Genomic DNA, 8,551 nt, shown 5'->3' with positions numbered 1-8,551 from the left:
CACTCCCCACACACCCCGCTCAGGCAGTGAGGATGCCAAATATCGGCAGGGCAGAGGCGGGCGAGGGGAAGAGGTGCAGGGGCAGGGCCCATTTTTGGAGAGCAAGCAGGGAGGGGTCTGTAGGGAACTCTTTTGGAAGCAAGTTGTCCAGCTTCGGGGCTGCTGCAAAGAAGGCCCTGCTCTTAGTGGAGGTGAACCTGGGGGTGAGCTAGTCTTGTTGTAGCAAGCATGCAGAGGCGTATCTAGAGAAAAGAGCGCCTAGGGCAAGCACTGAAATTGCGCCCCCTGTCCAAACATCTGACACCCATCTTTCAGATAACTTCACCATAATATCAGCTGAAAAATGCAAGTCAAGCTTGTTAATCTTTTAATATTTAAAAAAATATTTAGCAGTGGACGTAGCCAGACCAAAAAATGCTGGGAAACTACAAATTTCAGTATGCCGGGGCTCATGAAATACCCAAATACTATCTGGAGGTGTACTTGGGAAACTAAACAGAAGTGCCTATCTAGTTCTCTACTGTGCATTGTAGCATCACCATTACATAAGTTTTAAAAATCAATGGAGAATTTGACTTTTCCCAGATACTCTGAAAATAATTAAAGGATATGCAGAGTAAACTGTGTCACTGCTTGAAATATATTCTAGTCTTTCAGAAAGACAGTTAAAATGAGAGAAAGAGAGCAAGAAACTCCCAGTGGGCCTTAATACTAAGGATTTCACACGGATTCAAAGACAAACTCACCATTAACAGCCATTTTATTAAGACATCACATTTAACTCACTTATCACAAGAAGCAAAGTAAGTGCAAATGAATACTATCCTAGCTCATAAGCTTCAGCTCAGTGTTCACAAGCCCTGATTCTCTGTACATAGTGCCAATCTGAATATGTGTACAGTGTCTTATATTATATTAATTAAAAAAAATTTTTTTTAACCTGTAGCCCCTTCAGGGGGCTTCCTAAAGGCCGTGGGGGGTCTGCAAAAGTTCCCCTCCCCCCGCTGGCCTCTAGGGCCTCACAGAGGCCATCTGAGCATGTGTGGCGGCCATTTTGTTTTTGACAGCCTTTAATTTTTTTAAAAAATTTTTACAAAATGGCGCCCCCCTTCAAGTGGTGCCCGGGGCACATGCCCTGCCTGCCCTACCCTAGATACGCTCCTGCAAGCATGACTTGTCCCCTTGGCTAAGCAGGGTCTGCTCTGGTTGCATATGAAAGGGAGACTAGAAGTGTGAGCATTGTAAGAGATTCCCCTCAGGGGATGGAGCCACTCTGGGAAGAGCATTTCAGGTTCCAAGTTCCCTCTTTGGTGGCATCTCCAAGACAGGGCTGAAAGATATTCCTGCCTGCGACCTTGGAGAAGCCGCTGCCAGTCTGGGTAGACAATACTGAGCTAGATGGACCAAGGGTCTGACTCAGTATATGGCAGCTTCCTATGTTCCTATGTTCCTCATAGGATGGATCTAGAGCAGGGCCCATCTGAAAATCTGCCTGGACTGGGGGAATCTTACAGAGAAGGAGACCTTTCCCATCAAGCCATTTTGCCTGGGGCTGTAAAAGGTACGAGCCAACGCTTGGACAGCCAGAGGAGAACAGGTGAGCTTCGGTGAGCACCTGTTAAAAATGGGGCCGTAGGGCAGTGGTAAAGTGTCTGCTTGGCATGCAGAAGGCCCCTGCTTCAATCCCAGGCAGCCTCTCCAGGTAAGGCTGGGAGAGACTCCTGCCTGGAACCTCTGGGAGCTGCTGCCAGCCAGTGTAGATAATCCTGAATTCGACAGAACAAGAGTCTGACTCAGTACAAGGCAGCTTGCTATGTTCCTAAAAGGCATGCATTGCAAGGCCCAAGAAATACTGCATCATCTCTCTCCAAAACTTGGTCAAGTGAGAATAATAAAATTCTGACTTCAAACTGTTCTTTGCATGAGAGGAATTCCTTCAGAGACCAGCAAACCCAAGCCAACGCAACCCTGCAGGTGCCAACCTCTCTCTCTCTCTCTCTCTCTCTCTCTCTCACACACACACACACACACACACACACACACACTTAAATCTGGGCACACATCCTGTTCTCTCTGCGACAGGATGAAGGATGCTCTCTTCCTCCGCGACCACAACTGAGTGCCAGCAGCAGCCCTGCTTCTCCAACCCAGCTTGCTTCCACCTCCAACCCTGATAGTAAAGCGTAGAGCAGCCTCCTCCTCGCTTCAAAGGGCCAAGCAAGATTCCAGGAAGAGGGAGCTCATGAAACGGAGCCGCCACGAGGAGGCCCCCCATACAGCTTCCCAGCCACGAGGGCCGGCTCATTCCCTCCACAGCCCAGCCCTCTGCTTTGTTCTGGCAGTGCGGTTTGTGGCCATCCACCCCTGGGCCACTGAAGGGAAACGAAGTCCCGGCTGCTACAGGGTCACCGCCTGGCTGGTCTCGGACCCCGGTCAAGCCCACTGGCCTCCCGTCCCCGCCTCCAAGCGAGCAGCTTTGCCCTTCCTGTGCAGGCACGGCTGCCTCTTCTCGGTTGATAGGCTGCCCTTCGTAAAACTCATCCAAAGGCGCTTTACAACAGTTAGCATACAATAACACTCCATAAAAGTCCCATCGAAACATTAAAATCTATTAAATACAATTTAAAAAAGAAACCCAGGAAAGCTGCAGGAGAACAGAGAAACAGATGGTCAACCCCTATGAGGTAAAAACTGGAACAAACAGCAAAGTCCTGGGTTGCTTTTTTAAAGCCAGAAGGGAATGGACACTGGCCAGGAGAGCTTTCCAAACCCTGGGGGCAGCAACCGAGAAGGCCCCGTCCCATGCACACGATAGCTGAGCTTCTCTCAATGTTGGCACGGCTATGATTGATACACTTAGCCCACCACTCACCAGTCCACCACACGGCAACAAACAGTGGTACTTCTGTCGGTAACCTCCAGACTTGACATCTGTAATGCACTCTACGTGGGGCTGCCTTTGTACAGCCAGGTTGGTCTCTGGGTCATCTCGGAGAGACCACGTTACTCCTTTACTGATGGAGCGACACTGGCGGCCAATAGGTTTCCGGACAAAATACAAAGTGCCAGTTATAACTTATAAAGCCGTAAACAGCTTAGGCCCTGGGTATCTAAGAGAGCGTCTTCTTCACTACGAGCCCCACCGCCCACTGAGGTCATCTGAGGAGGGTCGTCTCCAGTTCCCGCCAACTGGTTTGGTGGCTACACAGAGACGGGGCCTTCTCGGTCGCTGCCCCGAGATTGTGGAATTGCGCTCCCTGCTGAGATACTATCCTCCCCATCTCTGGCAGTTTTTAAAAAAACACCTGAAAACCCATCAGGGCCAGCCTGACAGCCAGGAAGGGGTAGGGCCTTTGCCTTATGTATAACCCCCTCCATTTGGAGCCAGCCTTTGCTAGGTCAATAGCAGCTCTTTATAGTGAGCAGCCACCTTGTTGGGCATGGACAGTGTCTTATGCAGAGTTCTCCCACAATTGCTCCCCAGCTCTGGTTAAAGAGATACACTACCTCTGAACATAGAATTTCCACCTAGTCATGACACATGGCCATTGATAGACCTGCTGGCCTCCATGGACTTCTCTAATCCCCCCTTCAAGGCATCTAAGCCAGCAGTTCTCACCGCATCTTGTGGCAGGGAGTTCCGCAAGTTAATGATGCAATCTATGAAATACGTGCTAGGGTTAGTATGCATCATGTAAATGAAGGTCTTTCCAAAATTTACTCCACAGTCACTATAAATGTGCATAATCTGTTTTGTTCCCATAAATCCTGGGGAGGGACAAAGGAGTGACGCATGGCCTGGCCTGGCACAGGAAACGTTATGCAGCAGTTGCTCTAGCTTCTGAGAGCTCATCACGTGCTGCCCCCCTGCATTTCAAGCAAATCTTTACGACTTAAAAGGGCTAGAAATTGGCTTTAAAAAAGCAAAGCAAAGCAAAGCAAAGCAAAGCAACGCAACACATCAAAACAAAACAAAACAAAGCAAAGCAAAGCAAAACAAAACAAAACAAAACAAAACATGGATGTGGAGATCCTCAGGGAGCTGAATTCTGTGCCCCCTTAAAAAAACAAAACAAACCCTGTGCTTTTTCTGTCCTTGCACAGAACTGTGGTGGCCTACCCAGGGTCCGCACCTTGAGTGCCGTGCACAGTGGCAGGGCCTGGAGAAAGGGTGTCTCTGGAAGGAACCCCCACAAGGGAGGCAGGGTGGCCAGATGTTCCCCCAGCAGCAAGAGGCAGCCTCAAGAAGGATGGTGGCTTAGCCTGAGGGGTAGCAGACCCTGCTCTGGAGGGAGGGCCCGGGCAGTTTCGCTCTGGCTATACGCAGCAGCAGCAGCAGCAGCAGCAGCAGCAGCCGCCTCCCTCTCCTTCCAAGCCTGGAGGTGGCCACGGCTGCTGTTGAGACAGCATCCCGAACGGGCTAAATCCAGGGTGGTGAAGTCATCTCATGAGCATCCTGCAAATCCCCTCGATCTGGGGAGACACACATGCCTTCGGTGGGCTCCTGGCATAGCTTCACTAACTGCCAGACCTTATACGGCCAGGTGCTGGAACGCTTCCATCTGAAGTGTAGGCAACATCACACTCCTCTCGTGCTGGGACGGGGGCGGGGGCTAGGGAGGCCCAGCAGCGCTTGGTTTCGAGCCCCGTTGACACTTCTGCAGCGTCAGAGCCCTGGTCTCTGCCTGTCGCAGGATTGACAGGGCTGCTCCACTTCGGCCCGCCTGCTGCAGATGTTGGCCTACAACTCCCATAACCCCTGGCTGTTGGTCACTGTGGCTGAGGATTCTGGGAGCTGTAGTCCAAAAGCAGCTGGAGGGCCAAAGCGGAGCAGCCCTGGGTCACTACTCTGACTGGCAGCAGCTCTCCAGGCAGAGGGATGGAAAGGAATGGAAAGACCCTTTTAAAGTGGAGAGTCCAGGGTGAAGTGGAGATTCCTTGTGCAAAACAGGGAGAACAGGGGCATCATTAGGGGGCAGTCCATGTGGCACAGAGCCCCGAAGCAGCTCAGTGGCTCTGAGTCTTCCCCCCAGGTCTCATCAGCCCCCTCCCTCCCCCATGACCTCTTCCAGCAAGGCAGGGTAGCAGTGGAGGGGAGAGAGCTCCTGGTCTCATCTTGCTCTCTGCTGCTGCCACCTTCATACGTGTTGCATTAAAACAAGAGCCACCATGGTGTAGTGGTTAGTGTGTTCGACTAGGACTGCAGAGACCCGAGTTCAAATCCCTCTTCAGCCATGGAACTCGCTGGATGACTCTGGGCCAGCCACTTCTCTCTCCGCCTAACCTACCTCACACGCTTGTTGTGAGAATAAGCATAAACATGTACACCACTCCGGGCTCCTTGGAGAAAAAGCAGGATATAAATGTTAACATAAATAAAGAAATGATACTGGAGAATTTAAAAAGAGAGAGCGAGAGAGAGAGAGAGAGTATGTAATTATTGGGCGGGGGCGGGGTATGGAACATAGGAAGCTGCCATATACCAAGTCAGACCCTCGGTCCATCTCGTTCAGTATTGTCTTCACAGACTGGCAGCAGCTTCTCCAAGGTTGCAGCAGGCAGGAGTCTCTCCCAGCCCTATCTTGGTGATGCTGCCAGGGAGGGAACTTTGCATGCAAGAGGTCCCAGCATCTCCAGGAAGGAAAACAATTCTGTCTAATGTCCTGGAGAAGCTACTGCCAGTTAGGGTGCCTTAGATCAGAGGGATGTCTCCTAGGAACATAGGAAGCTGCCATATACTAAGTCAGACCATTGGTCCATCTAGCTCAATATTGCCTGCACAGACTGGCAGTGGCTTCTCCAAGGTTGCAGGCAGGAATCTCCCTCAGCCCTATCTTGGAGATGCTGCCAGGGAGGGAACTTGGAACCTTCTGCTCTTCCCAGAGCGGCTCCATCCCCTGAGGGGAATATCTTGCAGTGCTCACACATCAAGTCTCCCATTCATATGCAACCAGGGCAGACCCTGCTTAGCTAAGGGGACAAGTCCTGCTTGCTGCCACAAGACCAGCTCTCCTCTCTGATTAAGCTTGACTATTAAAAGTGGGGTTGTGGGCCTGAGTCCTGGATCTTTTAAGTATTTTCACTGCTGTATTTTCAGGGTATTTTTCAATGACTGTGGAACCTGAATGAGGATCTTCACAGATCATGCCTTTGGACAAACAGCAAGGTCCCATCACCAAAGACGGCGGAAGATTGCCATCACTGACAGCAGATCTGACCCAGAGGGGAAATCTGATTAATTCGAAACAACAGTGTCGTGAAAGATGTCAAAATACAGTTTTAACGTTTTAGAACTTATAATCTATATTTTAAAATGTTTTAGTTGATTTGATGTTTTAATTGTTGTGTTTCTGTAAACTGCCAAGAGATTTGCATATAGAAAGGTGTATAGAAAGGTGTCAAAGGAAGAAAGAAAGAAAGAGACATCCCCATCCACAATGGTTTAAATATGCCATCTGTGGTTAGAGACAGACCAGAGTGTGGAGTTCTCCAATGGGGTTCCCAGATGTTGCAGGACTACAACTCCCATCATCCCCAGCCACAATGGCCTAGGGGATGCAAGGGGACATCTGAGGACCCAAGTTGCAGAACCCCTATCCTAAGGGTTGAACATGAAGGAAGCATGTTCAAACGAGTGCACTCTGGAATCTCTCACCCAGAGTGGTGCAGTCTGTCTCATCTGTGCTTTCTCTGAAGCAGACCATCTTGGGATGAGTGTGGCCCACCCTAGAAAGCAGAGAGGGTCTTTGGCTCTCTAAAGCAAACAAGCAAGCAAGGCCGTGAAAAGCATCTGGCTTTCGGTGTCCTTCGAAATCACTGTCTCTCTCCAGCCTGCGAGGAGTGGATCATGGATGCTGTTTGTTCGATTTGATGCAGAAAATCAAACATTGTTACAAATAATAACAGCACATGGATAAATCCTCTTGCTCTGCAGGGGGCTCAATAGACAGGGGGAGGGAAAGCTGGGCGTCTCGGTGGCAGCTCGGGCTGATTCACGGGGTCAGATTGCACAGCTGGCATGCAGCCTTCTTTTTTAAGCTAAGCCCTGGGAATCCAATTCCCCTCCTCAACCTTGCTGCTTTCTATGGAGCCATTCCTGACTTAACCTCTGGAAAACAGCTCGGGTCATGACATTGCCTTTATTTATTTGGAGCATTTGTTCCCCCCTCTTGAGCCACAAGGGGTCTTGGAGCAGCCTGCGTGAAAGTGAAGACGCACAAGGGCCCCCCCCCGGACTAAGCCACAACCAGACAGCGGGCAGGAGAGTGGGTGGGAGTGCCTGCAGCACGAAAAATGCCACCAACAGCTGAAAAGGCCGGCCAAAGAAAAGGGCTCCACACCTGGAACCAAAAAGGAAACTGGGGCCGCTCCAGGTGAACCACGTTGGGGAAAGGATGCCACAACCAGGCGGCACCAGAACTGGGGAAGCCTCCGAGGTCTGGCCAGGAGCCCTTATTGATGGCCTCCTAGAACCAGGGGGCTTCCCAGGACATACATTTAAGAGCAGGGAGGGAAAGAGTCAAAGCTGTTCTGCGCTGGGTGCAAGATGGGCAAGGAATAAAACATGGAGACGTCCCTCTCCTGTCTGGTGCCTCGCTGGGAGGAGACTCCCAAACCCAGCCCCGTCCTCCGCTGTGCCCAGGAGTTCCCCAGCCAAGACATCAACACAGGGAGAGTTCTTCTTCAGCATCAGCCGGGATCCACCCATTGAGGCTTCGCTCAGGAGCCAGCCATTATTTGTCGTTGCCCCCAATGCCTTCTCTTCTCTCAGATCCTTTTCTGGCATGTAGGCAAAGGGCTTGGGAGAGTGGAGTTTCCCACGCAGGGCTCTTCAAGCCCTTTAGCTCGCCTCTCCTCCAGAATGGGGTGTGTGCATTCACATATTGGGCAGAGATTCCCCCAAAGTCCCTGTGAGCTATCAGGGAGCACTTCACACACAATTCACACCATTTGGGTTTTTTTTTTTACTGCAGGTTAGAGTGTAGCCCGACTTATATCTGGGGTTTTAAAAAAGCCCCACTTTTTGCGTCGGATTTTTGGGACAACTTTGAGTTCGCAGTAAAGTCTCACAGTAAACCTGAGGGAAAGCCTGCTGTGTGAGGAATGCCCAGGTCTTCTCCCATTTGCACTGGGATGTGGAGATGGTAAGAAACCATTCAGTGGGAGCCCTCTGCTCCTGCTCAGAAAGGATCCCTGCTGTTTCTTGCCGGCTCAAGAGGCAGTGAGACCCCTGGGGAAGAGAGAGCGGTGTGGTGCTCGGGGGGGGGGGCGCTCTTCACTGGTGAGCTGGCAAGTGGCTTTGTAGAGGCCTGTTCAATAGGACCACCTTCCGAAAACGGGGAGCATTCCCCAGAAGTCACTGCGACACTCAGGGGCTCCATGGTATGCATGCAGAAGTTAACGTCAAAGGTGCGCCCTACTGGTTCAAAGTCTGAGAGCCTCTGCTGGAAGGAAGAGGCACCACCCACTGGCCAGCTCTCTTGCACAAGCACCACAGAAAGGAATTCATTTCCACGGGGCTCAAGCAGGAGGAATGGACTCTCCTTTCCTG

The sequence above is a fragment of the Hemicordylus capensis genome, chromosome 8 (genome assembly GCF_027244095.1).
Source record: "Hemicordylus capensis ecotype Gifberg chromosome 8, rHemCap1.1.pri, whole genome shotgun sequence".
Classification (NCBI taxonomy): domain Eukaryota; kingdom Metazoa; phylum Chordata; class Lepidosauria; order Squamata; family Cordylidae; genus Hemicordylus; species Hemicordylus capensis.
Note: the sequence above shows the minus strand (reverse complement) of the source record.